The sequence below is a fragment of the Pteropus vampyrus genome, unplaced genomic scaffold, assembly GCF_000151845.1.
Source record: "Pteropus vampyrus isolate Shadow unplaced genomic scaffold, Pvam_2.0 Scaffold130, whole genome shotgun sequence".
In the NCBI taxonomy this organism is placed as follows: Eukaryota; Metazoa; Chordata; class Mammalia; order Chiroptera; family Pteropodidae; genus Pteropus; species Pteropus vampyrus.
Genome location: NW_011888911.1, coordinates 414,626 through 420,645, shown reverse-complemented (window position 1 = coordinate 420,645; position 6,020 = coordinate 414,626). Strand labels below are relative to the sequence as shown.

General features: G+C 28.1%; 1 pseudogene; it reads left to right on the top strand.

The window, feature by feature from the left end:
* The first annotated feature begins 5,508 nt into the window (after positions 1 to 5,508).
* LOC111744249 lies at positions 5,509 to 5,627 on the top strand (annotated as a pseudogene).
* Positions 5,628 to 6,020: the final 393 nt, after the last annotated feature.

Genomic DNA, 6,020 nt, shown 5'->3' with positions numbered 1-6,020 from the left:
GAAGACTCTTAGAAAAAAAAATTTCTATGAAGAAATTACAGAGTTGGAGTTCACTTTTCAATAATAATTGTGGAAGGAAAAAGATAATAATTTCAAAGTTCTCAGAGAAACCCAGCTAAATTAATGTCTAAGGAAAATAGTGCAACAAAGTCACTTTATTAAAACTAAAATTGACAAAGTTGACTCATATAAATAATTTCTAAAAGATATTCTTCAGGTGGAAGAAAATAATCTCAAAGGAAGTTTTGTGAAGGAATAAAATATAATAAATTGTCTGACAACATAATAACAATGGTGTCTAATTTGTAAGATAAGTAATATTAAAATACTGGATAAGGATAAAATGCTAACATGGAATAATAAAATTGAATCTGTTATATTAACTTATTGGTCAGAGACATTAATTGACTTTTAAATTTTTAGTAAAATATGCATGTATTTTAGAAAATATTTAAAGAATGGAACTAGTGTGTAGCTTATAAAATAGTAGAGTGGAAAAATAAATTATAAAAATTTAATAACCATACAAAGTCAGAAAAAAATAATAAACATAAAATGAGGGACATTAAGAAAGCAAAAATATGTTAGAATTCATACTCACACAACATATACAATTACAAATATAAATAGATTAAACTTTCCAATTAAATGACAAAGATTGTTTAAGAGAAATCCAGCTATATGTTGCTTATATAAAATTCCTCTAAAATTTTAAAGGCACAGAAAGGTTAACTTTTTTAACATGGAAAAATATGTATCAGATATATTTTACTTTAAACATGTAATATTTTATTATTTGATAATAGAATTTGATACTAGTTTTAGACTTTGAGGCAAATAATTTGCTATTCTACAGATAAAGAGCATGCTAATAAAAAGTTTTAAAGAGTTTCGATTCATCACTATAATTTACAAGTATATAAAATGCATGCATACAGTAAAAAACACTCTAAATATATGACGTAAAATTTGACAGAATAACCAGAAGAAATTGACAAGCTCAGTAATAGGATTATTTCAATATATCTCTGTTAATTAATTGATCAATTAGAGAAAATAAGGAAGTATACAGAACAGAGGTGGCAAACTATGGCCCACAAACCAACCTGCCATCTGTTTTCCTACATGAAGTTTTATCAGCACAGAGACACACCCATTGTTAACATTTTGTTGATGGCCATTTTTTGTGCTACAATGGCAGAGTTGAATAATTGTAACAGACACAGTACTTTCCTCAAAGCCTATATTATTTACTATAAGGCCTTTTACAGAAAAAATTTAACAACCATTAATAAAGGAAATCTCAATTAATATAGTTTTTAATTTATCGGGTTATAGTTTATATACAAAAAAAAAATACACTGGTCATAAGGACTTAGTCTGGCGAGACTTGATATTGAATACACCTCTGAACCACCACTCAAAACAAGATATAGAGCATTTTTATTATCCCCGGAAAGTTCCATTTGACCAGGTGTAAGCAATTTCTTCACCCCTTACCTCCAACTCACCTATCCAGAGGTAGCGACTTTATTTGTAACACCATTGATTAGTTTTACTTATGAGGGTGTATCTTGCTTATATTACTTTATACAATGTCTTTTAGTTTCAAACATATTGTCGCATGTCCCAGTTATTATCAAATACTTACATTATGTGATGATTCCACAATCTGTTTATCTATTCTTTTATTGACAAGCATTTGGATTACTATCAATTTTTTGGTCATTATGAATAAGATTGCTATGAGCATTCCTAGTAAATTCTTTTTGTGAACATATGTTACATTTCTTAAGCAAATATCCAAAAGTAGAAGCTGACTCATATGGTAGATGTACTTTAACTTTGTAAGAAACTTTCAAACAGCTTACTAAATTGCATTACCCTTATCAGCAATATACAAGATATTTAATTGCTCCACAGCCTCAGCAACCTTTGACATTTTCAGTCTTATTGGATTTGGCTGCTTCTCTAGTAGGTATGAAATAATATCACATAGTAGTTATAATTTGCTATCTCTATTGATTTATAATGCTGAGCAACTTCTCTTGCACCTGTTAGCCATTTCTATGATTTCTTTTGAGAAATATCTCTCATTAAGTTTTGTCTGTTTTATATTTGGTTGTGTTTTTTAAATTATTTGTTTGTGAACTCCCCCTTATGTTTTACTACTACATTTTGCATAGAATTTGACAAGTACATAATTATGACTATATTCTACTTATCTTTTATTTGCCTATCCATTTTTATGATGTGTTTTATTAATAGCATATTTAATTTCCATTAAGTCCAATTTATCAAGTACTTTTTACGGGATGTTCTTTATGTCATCTATAGACCTAGTATTAACATTTAGATCTGTACTCTTTTTTAAAAAAAAAATTATTTTATTATTAGTTTTAAGTATACTCATCTCAAATGCTTTTAGTGTATGCAGTGAAGTCAGGATCAAGTTTTCTTTTTTACACATAAATATCCATTCTTTTTCAGAACATAATGGTTACAAAAAAGAATTTTCTTTCCTTATTAAGTTGACTTGAGAACTTTGATGAAAGTCAGTTGGCTATAAATATGTAGCTTCTTTTCTAGACTATTTAATTCCAGTGATCTATGTTATTTTATATCAATACCACATTGTCTTGATTACCATGGATTTATATTAGGTCTTAAAATTGGATAACGTTCTCGGAGTTGTTCTTTCTATTTCAAGGTTGTTTTTTTCTTACATATCTTTAAATTTTTCATATAAATTTTAGACTTACTCATCAAAAATTCTTGCTGGTATTTTGAGTGGAATGGTGTTGAATCAATCAATATATCACATTGTGTAGACTATACATCTTAAAAATATTGAGTCTTCTAATCCATGAACATGATGTATTGATCCATTTATGCATGTCTTTGATTTCTCTCAGCACTATTTCATATTTAGCACCTTCGACATTATTTTTTAGACTTATTTTTAGGTATTTGATTTTTTTTTTTTTTTTTTTTGCTGACAGATGACTTTTAAAAATAGTTTGTTGTTTTGTTTTGTTTAATTTTCATTGCACTGTCTGTGAATTCCAGAACAATAGAAGATGAAAAGAAGTGATGAGAGTAGAAATCCTTATGTTGTGCCCAATTTTAGGAGGAAAATATTCAATGATTTATCAGTAATTAAAAGTTACCTCTGTGTAACTGAAGAAGTTCTCTTATATTCCTAGTTTGCAAAGTTTTCTTGTGGGGAGAGGGTGGTTTCGTTGTTTAAGTCATAAATGTGTACTAAACTTTGTCACATTTTTTTTTTATATCCATTATGTTTCTCCTGTGTTTTGGTTTTTCTCTTTTAATTTGCTTTATTTTGTTACCATGATTGAGTTCTGATTGTTAAAATAATTTCCAATTTGTAAGATAAACCCATTTAATTATAATGTGTTATTTTTTAATATATTACTAGATTCGATTTGCTAATATTTTAATTAAGGTTTGGAACCTATTCATAAGAGATACTGGTTTGTAATTTTCTTTTCTTGTAATGCCTTAGTCTGATTTTAGTATCAGGGTTATGCGAGCCTCATCAAGTCCAAAGTATTTGCTTCAATTCCATTTTCTGCAATAATTGTGTAAGATTGGTGTTAATTATTCCTTAAATATTTGATGAAATTTACCAATGAAGGCATCTATATCTGAAGGTTTTTTTTGTTAATACATTCAGTTGCTTTGATAGATTTAATGCTATTCAGATTTTTGTATTTTTTATTGTTTTGGCAAGTTTAATTTAAGACATTTATCTATCTCATGTGAGTTGTTGAATATATTAGAATAAAGTTTGCACAGTATTGCCCTGTTATTCTTTTAATGACAATAGAATCTACCATGATATCCCTCTTTAATTATTCCTCTTTTGTTAGTAGTTTGTGCTTTTCTTCTTTTCTTTTTCAGTCTAAGGAGTTTATCAATTTTATTAATCTTTTCAAAGAACCAACTTTTCATTTTGTTGAATTTTTACATTTTTTGCTATTTTATTGTTATGAATATTTACTTTTGTTATTTTGTTCCATTAATTCTTCTGGTTTTATTAGCTTTTTTTCCTCTTCTTCTTCCTTTTCCTCCACTTCTTTTTTGTCTGAACTTCTTAATGTAGAGGCTCTAAAAAAAAGAATTTTAAATCTTTCTCTTTTCTCAAACATAGGCACTATAAATTTCCTTGAACACAATACTTTAGCTGCATCTCATAAACTTGACATGCTGTCTCTTCGGTATCATTCAGTTCAAAAGAATCATTTCTTTTGGACCTATTGATTGTTTTAATAACGTGTTGCTTAATTTTCCAGTATTTAGGGATTTTAAAAGATGTCTTCTTGTTATTGATTTTTCCTTTAATATTGTTGAGGTCAGAGAACACACTCAATGATTTCAATCTTTTGAAATTTATTTAGATGTGTTTTATGACTTAGTATGTGGTCTGATTGGTGAACGTTGCATACACACTTGCGAACTATGTGCATTTTTTAATTTAAAGTTTTCATAATTTTTGATTTTTATTGTAATGTTTTATCCATGTCAAGTAGGTTAAATCAGTTAATAATAGTTTTTCAAATCTTCTATATCTTTACTGATTTTTTTCTACTTTTTTGTCAAATAGTGTTAGAATCTTCTAATATAATTGTGTATTTTTCTCTTTCCTCTTTAACTCTGTCCATTTGTTATTATACCTAAAGAACTGTTTTGGTTCATATGTACTTGTGATTGTTGTGTCTTCATGATGACATGTCCTTTTTTATCTTTGGTAATGTCCTTTGTCTTGAAATTTATCCTTCCTGATACTAACTAACATAGGTATAAGAGTTTTCTTATAATTAGTATTTATATTATGACTTTTTCCACTCTTATATTCAAAGTGTGCATCTTGTAAACAATATTTAGCTGGATGTTGCTTTTGTATCCACTTGGATATATTTTGCCCTTTAATTCAAGTGTTTTATTTATTTTCTTTTAATTTAATTATTGATAAACTTGCGTGTAAGCTTACCATCTTGGTAGTCATTTTTATTTGTTTCATCAGTTTCTTGTTCCTCTTCCTTTTGTGCCCTTTTGAAATCAATCAAGACTTTTTTTAGTATTTATCTCCTGTATTGAAATTTTAGTTATACTTTGTTACTTTTAATGATTGTTCAATAGACTATATTATGCATCTTTACCTTAACAATATTTACCTTCAAATATTATACTAGTGCACAATGTAATCTTACAACAGTATAATTGCAGTTACCTCTTATGTGTTATAAACTTGTCCTCATGTATTTTGTTTCTACATATTTATAAACCTTAAAACACATTGCTCTTTTGTATTTAATCTATCAATAATTGTCTTTATAAATGTAAAAATATATAGAAAAATAAAGATAAAATGGTCTCTATATTTTCCCAAATGTTTACTCTTTCTGCTATTCTTTATTCCTTCCAGCAAATACGAGCAAGCTTCCTTCTATTATTTCCCTCCCTTCTCATTTAGGACTCTTTTTGGTTTATGGCCATCCTACCCTGAACAAGCCCGATCTCGTCTGATCTCAGAAGCTAAGCAGGGTCGGGCCTGGTTAGTACTTGGGTAGGAGACTACCTAGGAAGACCAGGTGCTGTAGGCATAAAAAATAAAAAAAAATAAGGGATTATAAGCTGCTGACAAGGTCCTTCCAATCTGTGAGGTCAACCAAGGGTTGCCTTGCCTAAAAAAATAAATAAATAAAAATAAATAAGATTCTTTTTCTATGTCTCTACTCAAAAAATTAGCTTGTTTATTGTCACTTTTTTTTGGTAGAAATAAAAATATCTAGGAATATACACTTTGATTTTAATATTTCTGTATGTCTGCATTCTAGATATTTTGATATGTACTTAACATTTTTTATTGTTTCCTCATTACTCTCTATTTCTTGATTTGTTTTTTCCTATGATCCAAAAGTTACTGGGAGAGTATTTCAAAGGTCTTAGTTTGAGTTGTTTTTCAAAAAGTGTTTCTTTTCAGTTCGAATTTATTG